This window comes from Neophocaena asiaeorientalis, unplaced genomic scaffold (genome assembly GCF_003031525.2).
Source record: "Neophocaena asiaeorientalis asiaeorientalis breed wild unplaced genomic scaffold, Neophocaena_asiaeorientalis_V1.1 scaffold78, whole genome shotgun sequence".
NCBI lineage: Eukaryota > Metazoa > Chordata > Mammalia > Artiodactyla > Phocoenidae > Neophocaena > Neophocaena asiaeorientalis.
Window position 1 is genome coordinate 4489523 of NW_020175018.1, and position 24212 is coordinate 4513734.

Below are 24212 nucleotides of genomic sequence, written 5' to 3' on the forward strand. Positions count from 1 at the left end.
CCCTGTAGTCAGTCAGTTAAATAAAAAAGCAGCCTCTGTCTTGTAGTGAGACAATGAGAGAAAAGACCAGAAATCTGATCCAGAGAGAATTAAGGGGACTTTAAATGCCAGAGTCGAATAGACTCCTGATTGTAGCCAGGTATTTGAAGGACGAGAGGGAGAGAAATTAATACTGCAGTAATGATGGCTGCAGTCATCTGCTACTGTAGAAAGATGCATGTGGACACGTGGGGCCGATGTGCGCCTACTGATCTCTCTCACAATTCCTTATTTATTGTTCATCTTTTCCTGTTAACTCACACAGCCAGTGTCTGAGGGACTGCAGCTCTTCTTGGGCCTGCCAGTCTGACTGCTGTTTAGCAACCATGAAATACGAAGGTCCCTGAGCCCTTTAATTGGACAAGTCCCAGTTAATACTGCAGTCGAGATGTTGAGAGTTGGGGTCGGTAGGTGGAAGAGAGAAAGGCAAAATGAGAGAGAGAGAGAGAGAGAGAGAGAGAGAGAAAGAGAAAGAAATCCATGAATGTCTTCTTCATAGAAAGAGGGGAAACAAATATAGGAAAAGAGCCACTGTACAAAATTCAGTCCAACCAACACTGGTGACAGATAGGACTTCAGGAGCCCCCATACCCACTTGGGCAGGTGAATAAACTTTTCTAGTCTTCTGAGTCACAATGATCTGAGCTGGTGACATTGCTAATATTCACAGTCTACTTGATACTCACTGGGTAGAAAGAATAATCTTAAACTACAGTTATTGAATCACAGAATTTGAGTGATAGATCTGTTATGCAAACTCAAGTCACCTCACTTCCAACCTAGAACTTCTTTTACTTAAAATGTTAAATTAAGGTACTGATTTAAGATTGGTCCAATGTATAAACTAGCCATAGTCTCCTAAGAGTTTGGCTTATTCCTGGTTTAAAATAAATAGAAATGTCCATCATAATTTATAATGGAAATACCAGGGTAGTTGAGAGGCATTTAATGTACCTTATTAAAAATGAATAAACCAAAACCGACATTTTTGAAATTTGTGTATTCAGCTGTTGAACAAATAGTGAATGTTTACTACATGGAAGAAAAATTGTGCTGGATGCTGGATGCTCAAGGATTCAGTGATGACTAAGGTGGGCGCATTCTCTGCTATTAATTAGCATTCAGTTTAGGGAGGGAGGGAAAGAGAAGAGTAAGCACAAAATTGCCATATCAGGGGATACGAGTAATGGAAGAGCAAGGGTAGTGAGTTATGGGGCCACAGAAAGGAGTATCTTGGTCAAATGCAGAAATAATTAAGGCTTCCTAGAGGCAGTGTCTTCTAGCCAGAGGCCTAAAGTATGAGCATGAGTTAGCCAGACAAACAGGGTATGGAAAAGCATTCCAGGTAAAGGGAACAGTATGTCCAGACCCTATGGCACATTTAAGAAAAGAAAGCAGGTTCTTTCTGGCGGTACTATATGGGACTGCTGTGGACTGAGTGTTTCTGTCCTGCTAAAATTTATATCTTGAAGCCCTAATGCCCAGTGTGACAGTATTTGGAGGTGGTCCCTTTGGGAGGTAATTAAGTTTAGATGAGGTCATGAGGGTAGAGTCTCCATGATGGAGACTAGGACCATCAGGGAAACATGATGGGATTAGGACCCTTAGAAGAAGATGAAGAGACCAGAGTGAGCTCTTTCTTTCTGCCATTTGAGGATACAGCAAGAAGGCAGCAGCCTATAAGCCAGGAAGAGGGCTCTCACCAGAACCTGACCATGTTGGCCCCCTCATCTTGGACTTCCAGCCTCCAGAACTGCGAGAAATTGTTGTTTAAGCCACCCAGTATATGGTATTTGTTACAGTAACCTGAGCTGGCTGAGACAGGTATGATGAGAAAAACGTCAGGAGGTGAGGCTGGAGTAGTGACCGCAGACCAAACATGACATTCCTTGTAAGTCCTGTCAGTATAGACTTTACACAAACAGAACTAGAGGACCTTTGCAGACTATTAGAGCTCACTTTCTAATGCTGCTTGCTGGGTAGACTTCACCCCTGCTATAACAACAGCTCTGCTGGGGCCTAGGACTCAGTCTTGCACTCCAAATCCCATTCCAGTAACTGAGATTCTACCTTGATCTGAGCAAGCCCAATCCTGCACCCCTGTTTTGCTTCCAGCATCCAGGTCTCGATTGTCAGTGTTTGAATCCCAGCCAAGAACAAGTTCCAAGCATCCGAAGTCTCCTCTCAGTCTAGGGTTCTACCTTTCTCTTTCTGAACCTAACAGAATTGGAGGCCTTTTCCTGAACCTGAGGCCATACTGGTTCATACTGCATACCCATGGAATTTTTTACCTCCATCTCATCATCGGCTCAGTAGGATCTCCATTTGAAATCAAATCCCGTCCTGACATTGCATTCTGCCTGCCCGTTAACACCCGCTGGGCAGCCCAGGTGTAAACTATGTCCATATTCAGGCTTCGCTTCATACCTCCATCTACCCCTTGCCTGCTTTTTCTTCTAGCACCAGAAGCTGAATCCAACTCTATAGGCCTTTGAATGTCATCTCTAGTCTGTATTCACTGCATCTAACCTGGCTTGACCGTGGTGTTTCTAACTAGCTCCTTCTATAACCGTTATGAAGTTACACAAGGATAACTAAAATATTGCCTGAAATGATAGTGGCCAAATACCCAACAGGCAAGAAAGAACAGTGAAATAGAGTAGATTTGATAATTCATAATGTTTGCAAATTAAGAGAAGGAATGAATTTTGGTCTGGTCTAGCAGAGAGGTAAGGTTGTGTTAGTTCTTTCATTTATTTACTCAGCAGAAATTTAGAGGTTGACTGCTTTGTGCCAGAAACTGCTTTAGGCTCTGAGATTTTGGCTGCAAACAAGGTAAAGATACACAGAGATTCTAGTCTAGGGGAGAAGGAAAATCTAAGATTTAAATTGTCATCTAGGGTAGACTAAGAGTGTTTTAGTGTGGTAGGAAGGCATGAAATGTATACCAGCAGAAACTAGTTCTTTAGAAGCAACCATTTAAGCATGGTCCACAAATGATGTTTAGGTTTTGGGGAATCCTGACACCTGTAAGATCCCATTCAGTTCTGAAAACCTCTGTTGTGCTGGGTTCTTTTCGCCAGGAATCCTAAGGCAGAAGGTAGCGAGCAGATAGAAAATACTCCCAGAAGAATTGTTCAAGTTTCTTGCTTAGAAATATGATGCCACAGGTAGAACCAAAACCAACAGCAAGGGAGAGGGAGATGGATACAGCAGGAGTGTTTCTACTGTATCTGATGCTATGTTTAGTGACATCTCATCCCTCATGGAGACTCTTTTCTGAACATTTTCTTCCCTTATATATGGAGTATATTATTCAATGATTGTCAGCAGTGAGAAATGCATGGAGAGATAAAAAAAGGAGTTGGCCTCTCGGTGACAGTGTATAAGGAATCTATTTCTTTTATCAGAGAACCTGGACTCCAAAGAATGGATTCCGTAATAACTATCCATCATCTGCACGGGAAGCACAACAAGCCCAAATGCCCGGTTAGCCAGCTACCTGGGCCTCCTCTCCTGTGGAAGAGCGTACTGTCCTTCCTTTCCTCCCAGACCACAAGACGTTAGTCTAAAGGAGAGGAGAAGAGGCCTCAGGAGCTGCCAAAATGATGCAGTGGATAAGTTTGTTGCTAAACTGAAAGAGATAAGCTTTCTCTTTTAGAACATCAGCTTGTATTCGGCAGGTCTGTCTCTTCCTGAGGGTCTCTCGAAAGGGTCGCTCCCTTTAAGATCAAACCCCTTTCTTCTCATTTGAATCTAAGACAAGTATTTCACGTGTTTATAAAAATAATAAGGTATCGCTAGGTAATAAGACAGCTGGTAATTTTTATTTTTTTGTTTATCAGTATATTCTAAATAATATTTACTCAGCAAGTAGTTCTTTAAAAAAATACATTTTTCTAAATTTGGTACTAGTGTAAGAGTGTAGATTAGTGTAATCCTCTTGCAGCGCAATTTTAAGACATTCTTAACTATTCAAATGTAAATACTCTTTGTTATTGCAATTCTTTTTCAAGAATATATTCTAAAGAGTACTTCTTAGGAGTGTGCAAAGATATACTTAGAAGAATGTCCATGATAGTATTTACAGAGCAAAACTAGAAATAGCCTAAATGTCTATCAGTAGACAATTCATTAAATAAATGATGACTTTTTCATACAAATACTCTATTAACTATTAAAAGAAAATGGTAGATCTATATATGCTGAAATGGAGAGATCACCAAGTTGTTTTATTACATGAAAAAGCACGGTGCAGAAGGGAACTTCAGGGATTCTGTTTTATTTCTTGGTCTGGGTCCAGCTGGTTACATCTTAGCATTCAGCTTATAAAAAAATCAGAGTTCTAAACTTAAAATACGTGCTTTATATATATTTTTTTCTGCATGCACATTATACAAGAAAAATGTTAAAACAATATACAAAATATCATGTAGTGAGTGCCCTTTGTGATTTCAAAATGGCAAATATTTATATTAAACACCTTGATATTTATACAAATTCTAGGTAGGATACACAGACACTGTAAACAATGATGATCTCTGGAATGGAGAAAAGAAGTTAGGACGTGTAGAATTTTACTTTTGGTTATATCTGTTACAATTTTTGATTTGTGATAAGAGAAAAAAGTAGTTAAGATTATTTTAAATACTGGTACCCATTCCTGGAAAAAGTAATATAAATCTCTGTCTTCATCACTTGAAGTCAACTATCAAGCCCTGTGGCAGTTTTTCCCTACCAGGTCTATGCTCTCCACTCTAGAATTCATCACGATGTATCTGCAGTGCTCTGCTCTCATTCTTGGTGTACCAGACTCTCTCTGCATTTTTCAAGACCTCCATTCCAAATCTAAGTGGGTGAGCGTCTGTTAAACAGCTGCTGCTTCCAAACTGAGAAGGGGCCACATTGCAAGCAAGAGGCCAGGGCAAGAATCATTCTGGGTGGAAAATGACTTGGCAGGGTCCAGTGCTCTGGGATCCATCTGAGAGGAAACATCATTAATGTTAATCTAACTGAGCTCAGGGTGGAGGAATGGAAGCTATGGATTCTGAAGGGAATGGCTTGAGCTAAGGGTGGGTTTTATTTGACAGAGACAATGAGGAATCACTTGCCTGTGCTAAGTGGAGACACTATTATCCTGAACGGATACATGATTTTCAGCTGCCACCTTTGTTCTGGTGCAGAGGAGCTATACAGAAGCAGTGAAGAGGTGGCGTCCCTGAGCCTCCCAGTGCCAAAGACTGTGCCCAAGTATGGGGTTGGGATTCCCACTGTGGGTCGAGGAGTAGCAGGGTTGCATACACAGAACTGTTTATTTTTAGGTTTTGTAGGTATCCCTAAAATCACATCAACTAAATGCCAAAGAGTCCATTCACTGTAGCCTAGTGGTTAAAGGCAAAGGATTTGGGATCAGGCTGACCCATGCATCAATCCTGATTTTTAACACTCTGGCTTTGTGACCTTAAATGAGTATCTAAACTTCAGCATCTTCATCAGTAAAGGGGGAATAATAATATTTATCTTATTGCTGTTTTCAGTGGTTATTAACATTGGTAAGAGACATTTATAGTGATTACCATGTACCGCAGTACCTATGAGTTATATATAATTATAATAATTTTGCATGAGAGAAAATGGAAAATATAAAGATATGGCTAGAATGAAGAAGAAATGGGATTCAAACACAAGTCTGTCTGATGCAGAAACCCGTTTACCTTGAATGCTACTTTGTGCTAGAACCGTATAGTTTAGTCCTATCAGAATGACAGTGTACTGCCGAGATCTCTTGAAAGGAAATATGCTTCCATCATTCTCTCAAAATTATGAAATTAACCCCCCTTTATAGCATTCACTAGGGATCTCAAATGGCTCAAAACATCAATGAAATTCTCAAGGACCAAAAACATTAAGATTGGGGACTCCCCTGGTGGCACAGTGGTTAAGAATCTGCCTGCCCATGCAGGGGACACGGGTTTGAGCCCTGGTCTGGGAAGATCCCACATGCTGCGGAGCAACTAAGGCTGTGCGCCACAACTACTGAGCCTGCACTCTAGAACCCAATAGCCACAACTACTGAGCCCGAGAGCCACAACTACTGAAACCCACATGCCTAGAGCCCATGCTCCGCAACAAGAGAACCCACTGCAGTGAGAAGCCCGCGCACTGCAATGAAGAGTAGCCCCTGCTCGCCGCAACTAGAGAAAGCTGCACACAGAAACGAAGACACACTTTCTTTCTGACCCGCAGCCAGAAAGAGAAAGAAAGGAAGGAAGGGAGGGAGGGAGGGAGGAAGGAAGGAAAGAAAGAAAGAAAAGAAAGAAAGAAAGCAAAAACATTAAGATTGGTCCACAGCTCACTCTCATGTTATTACAGTGCCACCCTGCTAGTAACTGGTGACCCTGTGATCCACTGGCTAAACTAGACCAGTGCTACTAGAAGGTTCTCTGCAGGAGTATCAGTATCACCTGGGAGCTTTTAGAAATGCACATGATGGCCCTACCTCAGGCCTACTGAATTAGAATCTAATTTGAAGGCTGGGCACTAGGAAGGTGTTTTAACAAGCTCTCCAGGTGATTTTTATGCATACTAAAGTTTAAGAAACACTGGGCCTAGAATGAGGGCAAGTCAGCTCTAAAAAGGGAAGGAAGGAAGGAAGGCCAAGTTTCTATCCACATTACTGGAAGAGGGTCTTATTTCTAAATGGCCTGGTCCCTTTCTCCAGGTAATCTCAGTCTGAAATCATTTCTCCTTTATATGCTGTTTGGGGAGGGGAGGGAGGATGGCGTAGGCTGGAGGAGGAGGAACTTCTGGCTTTGGCTTTAACACTCTGGCTTTGTGACCTTAAATGAGTATCTAAACTTCAGCATCTTCATCAGTAAAGGGGGAATAATAATATTTATCTTATTGCTGTTTTCAGTGGTTATTAACATTGGTAAGAGACATTTATAGTGATTACTCCCTAAAAGCTTGAGGGAGTTTTCAAACACTAATAAGGCTCAGATAACCTGGAAAAGATATTTTCTTTTGTTTTAAAAATTTCTGGAAGTGTCCTGTCGAGAAAAATTGTATGCTCTGGAACAGGAGTCAGGAATCTGAGTTCTAATTATCTTTTCTTTCCATTCTCCATCATCTCAGGTCCTTCCCTCTCCTCTCTTTACCTCTTTCTCTTTCTTAATTCCCTATAGGTAGCTGGTCTGTTTGGGGAATTAATTGTGAATAAAGTAGAAATACCCCTACTCTCAGTGAGAATACAGGCTTGTGAGGGGATAACGAAAAATAAATGGGCAAATGCGATGCAGTGTGATCCATGGACTGATCACGGAGTCTTCCCAGAGGAAGGGTTGGCTAGGATGAGATTTGGTTAGGCAAGAATTTTGAAGTGAGGTGAGGACTGGGGGGAGTATGGCCAAAGAAACTTAAAGGTGAGTGAACATAACAAAGAATTTTATAAAGGTCTCTTGGCTTGAGGAGAGAAGAAAAGGAGGGGTGGCTTGATAATAAGGCTCAAGAAACCACCAGCAGCTGGAAGAGGGGGGCCTTGAGCAATCAAGAAGTCAATCACTCTCCCAGAGGTAGACACAGCTCGAGGAGAAGGGTGAAGAAGAATGTTACTCTCTACTCTTCTTCCCTCCATCTCAATTTAGCACTCCTCAGGGAAACTCTTAAGTTTCTGATCGATAGCATTTCTCGTTAACAGAAGAAGTGCACCTGTAAGAAATCCAATAAATTTGTAACTCAAATTTCATATAGAAACACTTCATGGGTTGTCCTTTCCCAAGGCTGGGGGTCCATAGGGCAGTATTGCTTAGCAGTTACAAATACAAACTTTGGAGTTGGCCAGACAGAGATGTATAGCATCAAATTCCCATACTGCCTCTTACTGCCTTTGTGTCCTTGTGCAAGGTTATTAAACTTGTCAGACTTGGACTTTCCATTTCCTTATCTGTATAATGCAAATAATAAAACCTACCTCCCACAAATGTTGCAAAGATCAAATGAAGATAATCTTGGCACTGGGTCTGGGTACATAGTAAGCCCTCAAGGGTTCTAATTAAAACACTCCTTGTCCTTTTATTCACTTGAGTGATCAGCAAGCACTTTATCCCTAGCCTATAAGAGAGTAAAAGGATCCCTTTTCTTTGCTCCAGGGGATTTGGGTAGAAAGAATATAATGTGTTGTGGGAATTTTAGAGATGAGAACTATTGGATAGAAGAATGGATTTATAGCATAGGCAACATCTGAGTTGAGTCTTGAAGGATATGCTAAAGAGGAAAAGGAAGTAATTATAGGATGTATTCTCAAAATAACTGCAATTTATTGACTGCTTACCAAGTTCTGCGCATTGTTGTAGGCACAGTTCTTGTACTGATTCATTTTGTCTTCACAAAAACCCCAGGATATGGGTACCATCATTGTCCCCATTTTATGGAGCAAGAGACAGCAGCATAAAGAAGTCAAGTAACTTGCCCAAGGTTATATAACTATTAAGATATAACGCCAAGTTTTGATTCTAAGTAGTCAGCCACAGAGGCTCTTAATCACTAGACTCATATTTATGTTCTACTTAATTATACCTCCATTTTATTCCAAAATTAATTTATAAAAGTAAATAGATGGGCTTGGCTGGAGGATAAGGTGTTCGAAGGGGATTATTTGGAGAAATCGCCACAGAGAAGGGGATTAAAGTCTCTTTTGGGATGCACAGGTGAGGAGCAAAGATTTCTGAGAAGAAATATTTAGAAATAATAATTCCATGTGATAGAAATAAGCCCTCTGTTGCCCTTATTTCGTTGCCTCACATTTATATGAACCAAAATATATTCCGCTCACACAAACCACTTCCACATCTTTTGTTTTTAATCTTTCCAACATAGGAGAAAAAAATTAACAATGAGATTCTGTTTCTGTTCTGTACATGTGGAATAATTAAATTTGCATCCCACTTCAGCATTGGATCTGCTGTTTGAAGGGAAATGTATCAATTGGACACATGCCCCATGATTTCTAGTCTGCAAATAAGGCATTTGGAGGAGGGGAAAGAAAAGGCACTTCTCCCAAGCAATAATCACACTAAAATCTTCACTTAGCTACAGCTTGTTGGAGGCTGGATTAATTCCCATTTGAGAGGGGTCAAAGGGGCAGGGAATCAAAGCAAGGAAGCTGGAGAAAAGCAGTGCATAATTATGGAAAATCCCAGAGGACTCTGAAAAGTTTGCAAGAGAGCTCAACTGGCAGATACCTGAAAAAGACCTTGCTCAGGAAGCCTCGGGGACCTCTTTCAGTCTCTGTTTTATTTCTAAGGTCCTAATATCTTCTTCTATATAGTACCCAAGGACTTGAGCTGATTCATGGAAGATACAAATGTTGTAGAGTGCAAATAATTGATGCATGGATTTGGGAGTGAGGAGATGAACTTGGACTTAAATCTCAGTCCTGACACTTTGTGTGTCTGTAAGACCTCGAGCAAGTTCCTTGCTTCTCAGAGATGCTTTCTTTCACTGTGTTTAATAAAGAAAAAAAAAAGGAAAAATGAAGGATATTTATTTCTACTTTTTTTTTTTTTTTTTTTTTTTTGCGGTACGCGGGCCTCTCACTGTTGTGGCCTCTCCCGTTGCGGAGCACAGGCTCCGGATGCGCAGGCTCAGTGGCCATGGCTCACGGGCCCAGCCGCTCCGCGGCATGTGGGATCTTCCCAGACCGGGGCATGAACCCCTGTCCCCTGCATCGGCAGGCGGACTCTCAACCACTGCGCCACCAGGGAAGCCCTCTACTTTTTATTGAAGGTACAAATTTTTAAAAAAATGAATAACATGTTAAAGCTCTTGATACATATTAAATACTCAAAGAATGTTTTTCTAAATTCTCTTTCCTTTCAGTGTCACTCCTATATTTCTATTTCTAAAATGTACCATTATTTTGTTTAAACAAAATCTACTTTTAATTGTAGGGGTGGTGGGAGAGAAATTGATGCAGAAGAAGCTGCTTATCTCATGGCAATAGTCTAGGGCATTAATAGGGATAATTTTACTAATAACTATACAGAAGTCTCACCCGGTGATTACCTTCACTCTTTTTTTTTTTAGTTAACTAATTTATTTATTTATTTTTGGCTGCATTGGGTCTTTGTTGCTGCATGCAGGCATTCTGTAATTGTGACGAGCGGGAGCTACTCTTTATTGTGGAGCGGGGGCTCCTCATTGTGTTGGCTTCTCTTGTTGCGGAGCACAGGCTCTAGGTGCGCATGCTTCAGTAGTTGTGGAACACGGGCTCAGTAGTTGTGGCTTGCGGGCTCTAGAGCGTAGGCTCAGTAGTTGTGTCACACGGACTTAGTTACTCTACGGCATGTGGGATCTTCCCGGACCAGGGATCGAACCCGTGTCCCCTGAACTGGCAGGCGGATTCTTAACCACTGCACCACCAGGGAAGCCCTACCTTCGTTCTTGTACTGACCTCAGCTTATGTTTTTCCCCCTGGCTCTTTATCCTCTTCCAAGAAGTTGAATGAGTAAACTTTTCTTCAACTATTTTTACTTTCCACTACCCTGTAATCCACATGACAGCAGAATCTGTGTCTGATTTGCTAATGCCTGTATCACTGTTACTTCTCTCAGAACCTAGAATGTAAGTAAACAAGCATGTATAGCATGAACAAGTGAATGATATTTTTTTTGCCTTTATGGCCTTTCAAACCTAAAGTTTCTGAAAGAACAAGGAAAGAGAACAGTAAAGAATGTTTGGTCTTGCTGGGGTGAAGTAAAGAACCAAATTCTTATTTGGTCAATCAAAGAGGAGTTTGAACCTGACACTCCTCATCCCAAATTCTAGAGATAAGAATTTTTTTCTGAGTGAAAATGAAGTTATATTTTCTTTTAATGATTCCCATTACATTAAACACTAGCCAGCTTATCAAAATGCAGAAGTAATAAAATTCTTCATAATTGAAAAGTGGTTTTTGTTTGTTCTGTAAACATAATGGTTTCAAGCACTTAATCTTCCTTGCCTTCCCTTCCGTCTACTGTCTGTGGTGTGGAGAATGGATCAGGCAGACCCAGAAGTGGAAGCAGGGGACCCTGCTGTGCAGCTGTGTAGGGGATTTATAATGACATCCTTGATGAAGATGGGAGCAGAGCAAATAGAAGATAAATTTGGAATATATTTTTCAGTAGACCTCAAAGAACCAGAAGAGCTTTGGAGGCAGAGAATGAGAAAAAGCAGTGTATTAAGGTTGACTCCTAAGGTGTTTGAGCTAGCAAGTGGATATTGGTACCATTTACTGAGAATAGGAATTTTGGGGGAGGAAAAGACTTTTTTTCTTTTTTCTTTTACTTTTTTGGTTGAGGTAGGGGACTGGTGAAATATGCACATCACTTTTGTTTACTTTGTCTGCTTGAAGATACTGTTTGTGATACATGTCACATCAAAGAGGAATTTTTTATTTGGCAGTTAGCATTATGAATATAGAATTCAAAGGTGAGCTCTGGTCTGGCAATGAATTTGAGCTTCTTCAGCATAAAGGTGGTGTTCTAAGCCATGATGTTTGATGTATCTGCTCTTAAGAAATTTTATCTTCCTGTCTTGAATGAGGGCCAGTCTCAACCAAGTCCAGTGGGTATTCAGGTTCCAAAAGTGGACTCATATATCTTGCAATCAAAATAACATGCATCCTACCCTCATGAATTCAAGGGAAAATATTGGGAGAAGTTAAAGGTTTAAAGACAACATGACTAGAGCTAAACTTAGAAATTGTTTAAAAGTTTGTGGAATAGCCTTAGGTTTACAGAATCATAGAATTTTAGGCTTACATGGTAACTTAAACTTTTAGACTATTATCCCTTTGAAGAAGAATAACTTTTAAGAATAACTCTGTACAAAGTCCCTGGTTAAGTTATTAAAATGTCAGTGCTAGGGCTTCCCTGGTGGCGCAGTGGTTGAGAGTCTGCCTGCCAATGCAGGGGACACGGGTTCGAGCCCTGGTCTGGGAGGATCCCACATGCCGCGGAGCAACTGGGCCCGTGAGCCACAGCTACTGAGCCTGCGCGTCTGGAGCCTGTGCTCCGCAACAAGAGAGGCCGCAATAGTGAGAGGCCCGCGCACCGCGATGAAGAGTGGCCCCCGCTTGCCACAACTGGAGAAAGCCCTCACACAGAAACGAAGACCCAACACAGCCATAAATAAATAAATAAATATTAAAAAAAAATGTCAGTGCTTATACACTTCCTTTGATTGGGGAAGTGTGTTTGTCTGCATTTACTTCTGTTATTTGGATCATAAAGAATTAGCATGATCTTTTCCCATAATCTGTAGGTATTTGAAGACAGTGATGTTATCTCTTTTTTCCACCAGCATTTATATCTCTAGGGTTTTTTTTTAGCCTTTTCTCAAGTCATGATCATTTTAGTCTCTTCATATCCTCCTCATCTCTTCTCTAAATGAGCTACCATTTTTTTGTAGATAGCCGTCAAAAAGTTTGTATGTCAAGATATCTTATAATGTTAAGATATTTCTGATGATCAACAGATGGGACATTTGGTTGAAAGAGACGTTTGGAAGTACTGCTGCTCATAGAGTAGGGGATTTGTCATGCTTTTAACTCTTCTGGCCACCTGTATTTTTTCTTCTCCCCATGGAAAGGAGAAGTTCTTCACTAATCTAAAGAACTACATTTTACAAGTAGGCAGAGATGCTGATTAAAGTTAATTTTATAAATGGAATCTTGCAGTAGGCAACTCTGCTGGGGTATACAGGTCTGAGCACTGTCCGATTTTTTTCTGTTTTGCCTTTGAATGGATCAGGGAGACATGTCTCATCCATGCATCTGTCTAGGTAACAAACTAGGTGACTATTCTTCCAGACTTTCTTAGTTTGCTCTCCTCTGTAGGCATGTCTGAATATATGGATTCCAGTATAGAGATTTCAAGTAGGAGGGAGGTTGGAGACCTGCTTTAACTTCACATCTAAGTCATACTCTTTTACTCCCCTATTTGCCACAGCCCTACAAAAAAAAGAACATTCAGATATTCACTCAGTGGTTTATAAACAGGTGTTTTGCTTCCTGTGTAGCTAATTTTCTTTTAGTATCTGTGGCATTGGTCAAAACTGCCAAAGGCAGACTGGTGAGCAGTACTCCAGTTCCCCAGCAAGAATGAAACATTTTCCATCTCCCACAAGTGAACCTCACTGATGAAGCTCCCTGCTTTACACAAATTCACATTGATTTCCTCTCTCTGTTTTCTTCATAATTTATAGCCCATAACCATAGACTTAAATGCTAAATTATTTTCTGCCTCAAATATGTTAATAATTGTTTTATGTCCCCTAATTAAATTATAACATCCCTGAAGGTAGTACTAGTTACTATATTTGAATTTATTTTTTGTAATCCCCTAATGGGTGAACATAGAGCTGACAATCTACTGTAAAGTCCACAAAGAATTCTTAGTATTATTTTAAAAACCACCATTTGATATTAAGTTCACAATGTTAAAAATCCACCTTTTCTTCTTTTAAATGTAAATACTGTTTGCACATATAAAGTCATATCCTGGTAAATGGAAGACATCAATAAAATGCTGGGTGTGGAGAGTTTTGAAGGTGAACTGCATCAAAGTTAAGATGGGCTTAGCACATTTAATTTGAAAAATTACTCTGCTTCCAAAAATATAAAGAAGATTATTATTTTCTTGTTTTGATGCAACCACAGCCATTTCCTCCAGCTCTTGCCCCTCACCTACCCCTTGTGTTTCCTATCCCTTCACTGACCTGCTCTCCTCCCCCATCTCCTGTGCTTTCCATACCTGAGTTACATGATCCAGAGACGCATGCAAAATATTTCTAGTTCACAAAATACAATCCATCAACACCTCTTTTTTTTATTGCCCAGAAATGAATCCATTTTAGCTGGGAAAGTAGATACATCAATTTAAGTGGAAGATTTTTGACAGTTTAATTCAAATTAAGTCCACTTTGTTCAATTAGAGGGGATCTGAGAGGGGATGTAAGAGTATGGTGGGGGGAGGGGGGAGATAAGCATGTCCTATTAGAGGAAAACAAATGTACTTTTCCACATTAAATTTATCTGTGGAGATTTTTAGTTAAAAAAAATGACATCATAACAAGTTGATAATTTATGTTCCCTCAACAAATGGTGAATTACTCACTTCATTTTATATTGCTCTTTCTTTGCTTTTGGCTGGATCCTGACAGTCCTGAGAGATTACAGGGAGAGGGAAAGAGGCACAACTCCTTTCCAACTCTGGAGTTGGCTATTCGAGCTTCGCCATGATTCATTTAATGAAGCTTTTGCTAAAAGGGCTTGATCAATGCATAATGGCATTGACATTTTCCGGACCTACAGTGGTGAATTTGAAATGAGAAAGCCTGTACAATACAGTATTTTTGAGCTTCTAAGATTTTTGGTCTTCAGAGTTCAACTATCTTAATATGTGGTCCTCAGATAGTGTTTGTCATAGCCTGACTTTTGAAGATGAATCTGACACACTAATCTCTGCAAAAAACACCCCACAAACTCTAAGTCAGCAATCAGAAATAATAATGCCTACAAAACTTTGGAAAGTAAAGTAAATGAGGCAAACAGACTAGAGTAAGGCAATTGGGAGGGGTAGGGACTAGGTAAAAACAGAGAGCACGTGTTTCATCTAAAAGGAGAAATGAAAACAGTACCTATCTTTTGCTTATTGTTGTCATTGAGAAAGTATAGCCATAGTTTTATTGGATCTTCCAGTGTTTCAAAGAGAATAAGAAAAAAGAAACAAAACAGCCAGATTTATAATGTGCAATCTTCCAACTTTTAGATATCAGCTCAGGCCATATAAAACATGTCTGGAACTGAATTTCACTTATGCACCTCCATTGTATGCTACTGTTCTAGAGCATTATACAGAGCTAGCAAATATATACTCTGCTTGACACTGCTTCTGTCTCCTATGCTCATGGCAGATGCTGCTCATTGATCACAGAATTCTTCCCCTACAGAGTCTAGAAATTAACTTAGAATTCTTCCTAACAGGCATTGCAAGCAGCCACTACCAACCATTCATAGTGGGTATGTAAGAAGAAATCCCAGACAAATGAGACTTAGTCATGTATTCAAAGAATTCCCTGTGTGTGACAGATTTTAAAACTTGCATAAAAAATTGGGTCAGACACTAAATTACAATAATTATACCTCATTATTTGATTGTCTTGTTCAACTTATAAATCGTGGTCAAATATTTTCTAATTCGAGTCACTAAGAGTCTTATGAAGTAGGACAGAAATCGTGTCTGTATTAAAATGAAGAAAACAAATGTTCAGAGAAGTTAAGTGAGTTGCCAAAGATCACACATAAAGTAATTAGAGGCATAAGAAATAGTAGCTCAGGTAGCTGGGTATCTTTATAATAATAATTTAAAAACCACATAGAAAAATCCACAGGGAAAGAATTAAGCTTACAGTACAGAAACAAAAAGAAGCAATGATAGGTTCCGCTGAGGGCATGAGTTGACCCACATCCACCTTAATTACCAAATACAGCTGGGGAAACAAATGCCTGTGCTCTCTGAGTAAACCTGCATTGTTGGCGTTGAGTGGCCATACTTTATAGTGACCCTTCTTATTCTCTCTTGGTTGTCATTAACCAGAGTTGGAGGGAGAGAAGGAGACATTCATATCAGAAAGAGAAAGATACAAAGAGACACACAGATCAGAGATTCAAAGAGCTCTTCTGTTTTTAGCTGGTCATGTTACAGAGAAGCCATAGGGAAGGCAGGACTTTAAGTGTTCCTTCTAACCTTTATTTCCCACCTGGGTAATTGCATTGCCTGTCTGCCACAGTGACAATCCAAGTGTTTTCTTTCAGGATTTGTAAAATAATTAACCTGATTCCTCTCCATATGTGAGAGAATCATCTGATGGAGGCATAACTGTCCCTAGTCTCTTCAACAAATAAAGTTGCTCTAACCCTCATCACCATTCCTCAAATACAAGGCTGCTGTGGTGATGATGATGATGGGGATGATAATGAATGGTTATATTTGTAATTCTTCCTACTTGTGCAGTTTTATTGAACTGTAACATGTTTCACATATTGTTTTATATTGGATTGTCACAACAACCTTCTTAGGTAAACAGAGCAGGTAGTATGAGAGGTGGGAGGATCGATGCTTGCAGTCTTCACCAATTAAATGTCAAAATCAAATAAAAGCAATAGCAAAGGCTAACATTTGCAATGTGGGAACACAGGGAGGGGGATCGTAAGACAAATACTGGCAGACACAATAGAATTGTACACCAGTTTAACAGCTGTTAGAACCCTAAACACACACACTCATTTCAGTTCAGTAATTCTTGGCTTTTAGAGTTAATTCTTTTAGATTAATAATCTTTATGGTTACCAGAGGTGATTAGATTAAGACAAGCCAATTACCCATGGTGACTTTTAGGGAATGTGGTACTATTTGTGCACAGGGTAAGGCATGGTAAATTTTTCAAAATACTTTTTCCTCAACCCCAATTCTGTGACATTTCAAGAATATGTTTATGTGTGCGGTGAGATGTTTCAGCTGTGATGACTCCTGAATATTCACCATCTCCAGAAAAATGAAATTTGTTTGGCCCTGTTCTCTGATTACTATTCACACAAATAATTTTGTTGATATGACAGTATTCTTAATTACTTTCAGCAATCCCATTCTTTCCCAAGATATCTACTCAGGCATTATGGTATTACTTATGCCAACTTCCAAATCCCATTTTATTGAAAGCCTTTCTACTTAATACTTTGAACTTAAATCCAATATTCCTTTAATAAACTTTATGTAGACTGCTTGTCATATTGTTCCACATCACAAATATTTTAATGATTTTTTAATTTAAAAAATTACATAACTTTTTATCCTAAAGTTAACATCATTCTGTTAGTAACTTAGGGTCATCGAACCCTTTAAAATTAATTCATTTATCCATCCTACCAGCTATGCATCCATCCATCTTTTCAATCACGCTATCAGTCAAAAATATTTCTTGAGTGCTAACTATAAGCCAGAACCTGGTGAACAAGACACAGTCCCTACCTGGGGGTGATTATTGTCTAGTATGTAGGTCTCAACCGAAGTTGTTCATGAGGATTTTCGAAAATATGGACACCTGGGTCTCATCCCAGAAATTTTGATTCAGGTTTTGACACTTGCCATAATAAAATCCTAAAAAAGAATACTATTACAGATGCTGCCTGGAAGGAGGGTAAAGTCCACTTGAATCTGGGGGCATGGGCAGTGCCCAGCCCTGGAGAAGCAGAGCAAAGAGTCTGATACTTCATTTTTGGAGCGGTACACTTGGCAAAAAGAGCAGAGTATGAATCTCTGCCTCTTTTCCTGTCTTCTCCACTTTCATCCTCCAAGTTTCTCATCCCAGAATTTTGCACTTCATTCATGACATGCAGTGCTACCTCCCTCAATTCCCAGTCCTGTCACTTCCAGTCAGTTTCTAAGAACTTTCACCTGCATCTCCAAATATCTTTTGATGTTTTGAGAGTTGTGAGACTTTTCCCCCATCTCTCCTGCCACTTGTCTAATCCATGATCTCTTTCCAGCAGCACTGTGCATCCTGTTTTTTTTTTCTTTTTTAAACATTTTTCTTGGAGTGTAATTGCTTTACAATGGTGTGTTAGTTTCTGCTTTATAACAAAGTGAATCAGCTGTACATATACATATATCTTCTCCCTCTTGGGTCTCTCTCCCACCCTCCCTATCCCACCCCCTCTAGGTGGTCACAAAGCACTGAGCTGATCTCCCTGTGCTATGCGGCTGCTTCCCACTAGCTATCTATTTTACAATTGGTAGTATATGTAAGTCCACACCGCTCTCTCACTTCATCCCAGCATACCCTTCCCTCTCCCCGTGTCCTCAAGGCCATTCTCTACATCTGCGTCTTTATTCCTGTCCTGCCCCTAGGTTCTTCAGAACCATTTTTTTTTTAAGTTTCCATATATATGTGTTAGCATATGGTATTTATTTTTCTCTTTCTGACTCACTTCATTCTGTATGACAGGTTGATCCACCTAACTACAAATAACTCAATTTTATTTCTTTTTATGGCTGAGTAATATTCCATTGTATATATGTGCCACATCTTCTTTATCTGTTCATCTGTCGATGGACACTTAGGTTGCTTCCATATCCTGGCTATTGTTAATAGAGCTGCGATGAACATGACCCTTTTTGAATTACGGTTTTCTCAGGGTATATGCCCAGTAGTGGGATTGCTGGGTCATATGGTAGTTCTATTTTTAGTTTTTTAAGGAACCTCCATACTGTTCTCCATAGTGGCTGTATCAGTTTACATTCCCACCAACAGTGCAAGAGGGTTCCCTTTTCTCCACACGCTCTCCAGCATTTATTGTCTGTAGATTTTTGGGTGATGGCCATTCTGACTGGCGTGACGTGGTAGTACAACCTCATTGTAGTTTTGATTTGCATTTCTCTAATGATTAGTGATGTTGAAAATCCTTTCATGTGTTTGTTGGCAAAGAAGCCCGGGTTGTTTGTACTTTTGATCTTGAGCTGCATAAACTGCTTGTAAATTTTGGAGATTAATCCTTTGTCAGTTGCTTCAGTTGCAAATATTTTCTCCCATTCTGAGGGTTGTCTTTTCATCTTGTTTATGGTTTCCTTTGCTGTGCAAAAGCTTTTAAGTTTCATTAGGTGCCATTTGTTTATTTTGGTTTTTATTTCCATTTCTCTAGGAGGTGGGTCAAAAAGGATCTTGCTGTGATTTATGTCATAGAGTGTTGTGCCTATGTTTTCCTCTAATAGTTTTATAGTGTTTGGCCTTACATTTAGGTCTTTATTCCATTTTGAGTTTATTTTTGTGTATGGTGTTAGGGAGTGTTCTAATTTCATTCTTTTACATGTAGCTGTACAGTTTTCCCAGCACCACTTACTGAAGAGGCTGTCTTTCTCCATTGTTTTCCTTTTTTTTTCTTTTTTGGCGTTACGCGGGCCTCTCACTGTTGTGGCCTCTCCCATTGCGGAGCACAGGCTCCGGACACACAGGCTCAGCGACCATGGCTCACGGGCCCAGCCGCTCCGCAGCATGTGGGATCTTCCTGGACCAGGGCACGAACCCGTGTCCCCTGCATCGGCAGATGGACTCTCAACCACTGCGCCACCAGGGAAGCCCTCCATTGTATATTCTTGCCTCCTTTATCAAAAATAAGGTGGCCATAGGTGCATGGGTTTATCTCTGGGCTTTCTATCCTGTTCCATTGATCTGTATTTCTGTTTTTGTGCCAGTACCATACTGTCTTGATTACTGTAGCTTTGTAGTACAGTATGAAATCTGGGAACCTTATTTCTCCAGCTACGTTTTTCTTTCTCGAGATTGTTTTGGCTATTTGGGGTGTCCTGTGTTTCCATACAAATTTTGAAATTTTTTGTTGTAGTTCTGTGAAAAATGCCATGGTAGTTTGATAGGGATTGCATTGAATCTGTAGATTGCTTTGGGTAGTATACTCATTTTCACAATGTTGATTCTTCCAATTCAAGAACATGGTATAATCTCTCCATCTGTTTGTATCATCTTTAATTTCTTTCATCAGTGTCTTATAGTTTTCTCCATATAGGTCTTTTGTTTCCTTAGGCAGCTTTATTCCTGGTATTTTATTCTTTTTGTTGCAGTGGTAAATTCAAGTGTTTCTTTAATTTCTCTTTCAGATTTTTCATCATTAGTGTATAGGAATGAAAGAGATTTCTGTGCATTAATTTTGTATCCTGCTACTTTACCAAATGCATTGCTTAGCTCTAGTAGTTTTCTGGTAGCATCCTTAGGACTCTGTATGTATAGTATCATGTCATCTGCAAACAGTGACAGCTTTACTTCTTCTTTTCTGATTTGGATTCCTTTTATTTCTTTTTCTTCTCTCATCGCTGTGGCTAACACTTCCAAAACTATGTTGAAGAATAGTGGTGAGCGTGGACAATCTTGTCTTGTTCCTGGTCTTAGAGGAAATGGTTTCAGTTTTTCACCATTGGGAATGATGTTGGCTGTGGGTTTGTCATATATAGCCTTTATTATGATGAAGTAAGTTCCCTCTATGCCTACTTTCTGGAGGGTTTTTATCATAAATAGGTGTTGAATTTTGTCAAAAGCTTTTTCTGCATGTATTGAGATGATCATATGGTTTTTCTCCTTCAATTTGTTAATATGGTTTATCACATTGATAGATTTGCATATATTGAAGAATCCTTGCATTCCTCAGATAAACCCCACTTGATCATGGTGTATGATCCTTTTAATGTGCTGTTGGATTCTGTTTGCTAGTATTTTGTTGAGGATTTTTGCATCTATGTTCATCAGTGATATTGGCCTGTAGTTTTCTTTCTTTGTGACATCTTCATCTGGTTTTTGGTATCAGGGTGATGGTGGCCTCACAGAATGAATTTGGTAGTGTTCTTCCCTCTGCTATAGTTTGGATGAATCTGAGAAGGATAGGTGTTAGCTCTTCTCTAAATGTTTGATAGAATTCACCTATGAAACCATCTGAGCCTGGGCTTTTGTTTGTTGGAAGATTTTTAATCACTGTCTCAATTTCAGTGCTTGCGACTGGTCTGTTTATATTTTCTATTTCTTCCTGGTTCGGTCTCAGAAGGTTGTGCTTTTCTAAGAATTTGTCTGTTTCCTCCAGGTTGTTCATTTTATTGGCCTATAGTTGCTTGTAGTAATCTGTCACGATCCTTTATATTTCTGCAGTGTCAGTTGTTACTTCTCCTTTTTCATTTCTAATTCTATTGATTTGAGTCTTCTCCCTTTTTTTCTTGATGAGTCTGGCTAATGGTTTATCAATTTTGTTTATCTTCTCAAAAAACCAGCTTTTAGTTTTATTGATCTTTGCTATTGTTTCCTTCATTTATTTTTTATCTGATCTTTATGATTTCTTTCCTTATGCCAACTTTGGGGTTTTTTTGTTCTTCTTTCTCTAATTGCTTTAGGGTTAAGGTTAGGTTGTTTATTTTAGGTGTTTCTTGTTTCTTGAGGTAGGATTGCATGGCTATAAACTTCCATCTTAGAACTGCTTTTGCTGCATCGGGTTGTCATGTTTTCATTGCCATTTGTTTTAGGTATTTTTTGATTTCCTCTTTGATTTCTTCAGTGATCTCTTGGTTATTTAGTAGTGTATTGTTTAGCCTCCATGTGTTTGTATTTTTTATGGATTTTTTCCTGTAATTAAAATCTAGTTTCATAGCATTGTGGTCAGAAAAGATACTTGATATGATTTCAGTTTTCTTAAATTTACCAAGGCTTAATTTGTGACCCAAGATATGATCTATCCTGGAGAATGTTCCGTGAGCACTTGAGAAGAAAGTGTATTCTATTGGTTTTGGGTGGAATGTCCTATAAATATCAATTAAGTCCATCTTGTTTAATGTATCATTTAATGCTTGTGTTTCCTTATCATTTTCATTTTGGATGTCCTGTCCATTGGTGAAAGTGGGGTGTTAAAGTCCCCTGCTATGACTGTGTTACTGTCAATTTCCCCTTTTATTCCTGTTAGCATTTGCCTTATGTATTGAGGTGCTCCTATATTGGGTGCATAAATATTTACAATTGTTATATCTTCTTCTTGGATTGAGCCCTTGATCATTATGTAGTGTCCTTCTTTGTCTCTTGTGATGGTCTTTATTTTAAAGTCTATTTTGTCTGATATGAGATATGCTACTTCAGCTTTCTTTTGATTTCCATTTGCATGGAATATCTTTTTCGATCCCCTCACTTTCAGTTTGTATGTGTCCCTAAGTCTGAAGTGGTTCTCTTGTAGAAAGCATATATACAGGTGTTGTTTTTGTATCCATTCAGCCAGTCTGTGTCTTTTGGTTGGAGCATTTAATCCATTTACATTCAAGGTAATTATCGAAATGTATGTTCCTATTACTGTTTTCTTAATTGTTTGGGGTTTGTTATTGCAGGTCTTTTCCTTCTCTTGTGTTTCCTGCCTAGAGAATTTCCTTTAGCATTTGTTGTAAAGCTGGTGTGGTGGTGCTGAATTCTCCTAACCTTTGCTTGTTTGTAAAGGTTTTAATTTCTCCATCTAATCTGAATGAGATCCACACTGGGTAGAGTAATCTTGGTTGTAGGTTTTTCCCTTTCATCACTTTAAATACATCTTGCCACTCCCTTCTCACCTGCAGAGTTTCTGCTGAGAGATCAACTGTTAACCTTATAGGGATTTCCTTGTATATTATTTGTTGATTTTCCGTTGCTGCTTTTAATGTTTTTTCTTTGTATTTAATTTTTGGTAGTTTGATTAATATGTGTCTTGGTGTGTTTCTCCTTGGATTTATCCTGTATCGGACTCTCTGTGCTTCCTGGACTTGATTGTCTATTTCCTTTCCAATAATTAGGGAAGTTTTCAACTATAATCTCTTCAAATATTTTCTCAGTCCCTTTCTTTTTCTCTTCTTCTGGGACCCCTATAATTCGAATGCTGGTGCATTTAGTGTTGTCCCAGAGGTCTCTGAGACTGTCCTCAATTCTTTTCATTCTTTTTTCTCTATTCTGCTCTGCAGTAGTTATTTCCACTATTTTATCTTCCAGGTTACTTATCCATTCTTCTGCCTCAGTTATTCTGCTGTTCATTCCTTCTAGAGGATTTTAAATTTTATTTATTGTGTTGTTCATCATTGTTTGTTTGCTCTTTAGTCCTCTAGTTCCTTGTTAAATGTCCCTTGTATTTTCTCCGTTCTATTTCCAAGATTTTGGATCATCTTTACTATCATTCCTCTGAATTCTTTTTCAGGTAGACTGCCTATTTCCTCTTCGTTTGTTTGGTCTGGTGGGTTTTTACCTTCCTCCTTCATCTGCTGTATATTTCTCTGTCTTCTCATTTTGCTTAACTTATTTTGTTTGGGGTCTCCTTTTCGCAGGCTGCAGGTTCATAGTTCCCATTGTTTTTGGTGTCTACCCCCAGTGGGTAAGGTTGATTCAGGGGGTTGTGTAGGCTTCCTGGTGGAGGGGACTCGTGCCTGTGTTCTGGTGGGTGAGGCTCTATCTTGTCTTTCTGGTGGGCAGGACCACATCTGGTGGTGTGTTTTGGTTTGTCTGTGACCTTATTATGATTTTAGGCAGCCTCTCTGCTAATGGGTGAGGTTGTGTTTCTGTCTTGCTCATTGTTTGGCATCGGGTGTCCAGCACTGTAGCTTGCTGGTTGTCGAGTGGAGCTGGGTCTTAGCGTTGAGATGGAGATCTCTGGGAGAGCTTTCGCCGTTTGAGATTACATGGAGCTGGGAGGTTTCTTGTGGACCAGTGTCCTGAATTCGGCTCCCCCACCTCAGAGGCACAGGACTGACACTTGGCTGGAGCACCAAGACCCTGTCAGCCACATGGCCAGGTTTGTGGGGAATTTCTTGTCTTTTGGAAAATCTGAGGTCTTCTGCCAGCATTCAGTAGGTGTTCTGTAGGAGTTGTTCGATATGTAGATGTATTTCTGATGTATTTGTGGGGAGGAAGGTGATCTCCATGTGTTACTCCTCCACCATCTTTAAGGTCTCCCCCTAACTGGTTTATTTTTCTCTAATCTTGAACTTTTAAACATGTAAGTTTGATCACATCACATCCCTACTTCAAACCTTATAATAACTTGTTACTGTTTATACAAACAAATCTTTAAATTTTATTAAAATATATGGGGTATTACATGAGGTCCTGGACCAACTGTCTTATCTTGAGTCTCCCTCAGTGTGCTTCAAACTTTCCATCAGTGTTAAGAGAGAGGCATTTTTAACCTTCTCTCCTCATGGTCCTCAGTCGTCTATCCATGGTGGTAGATTGTCCAAATTCTTCACTGCTGCCCACATCTATGTTATTTTCTATGTAAATCTGCAATGCCCTTCCATTGTGTGTGAGGTGTACTTCCCTGCTTTCTATGTAACTTCCTTCAGCCAATAGAATGGAGTGAAAATGATAGGGCTGTCCTGAGGCTCAGCCTCAAGATGACTTGTGTATTCCTCCTTGTGCTCTTGTATTTAAGTGCACACTGTGAGAAGAACATGCCCAGGCTGACCTGCTGTTCCCAGGAGGAGAATGAAGGTACAGGGGACAGAATCCCCTTTTCTTTCTGGCGGACAGGACCGCGTCCGGTGGTGTTTTTTGGGGTGTCTGTGACCTTGTTATGATTTTAGGCA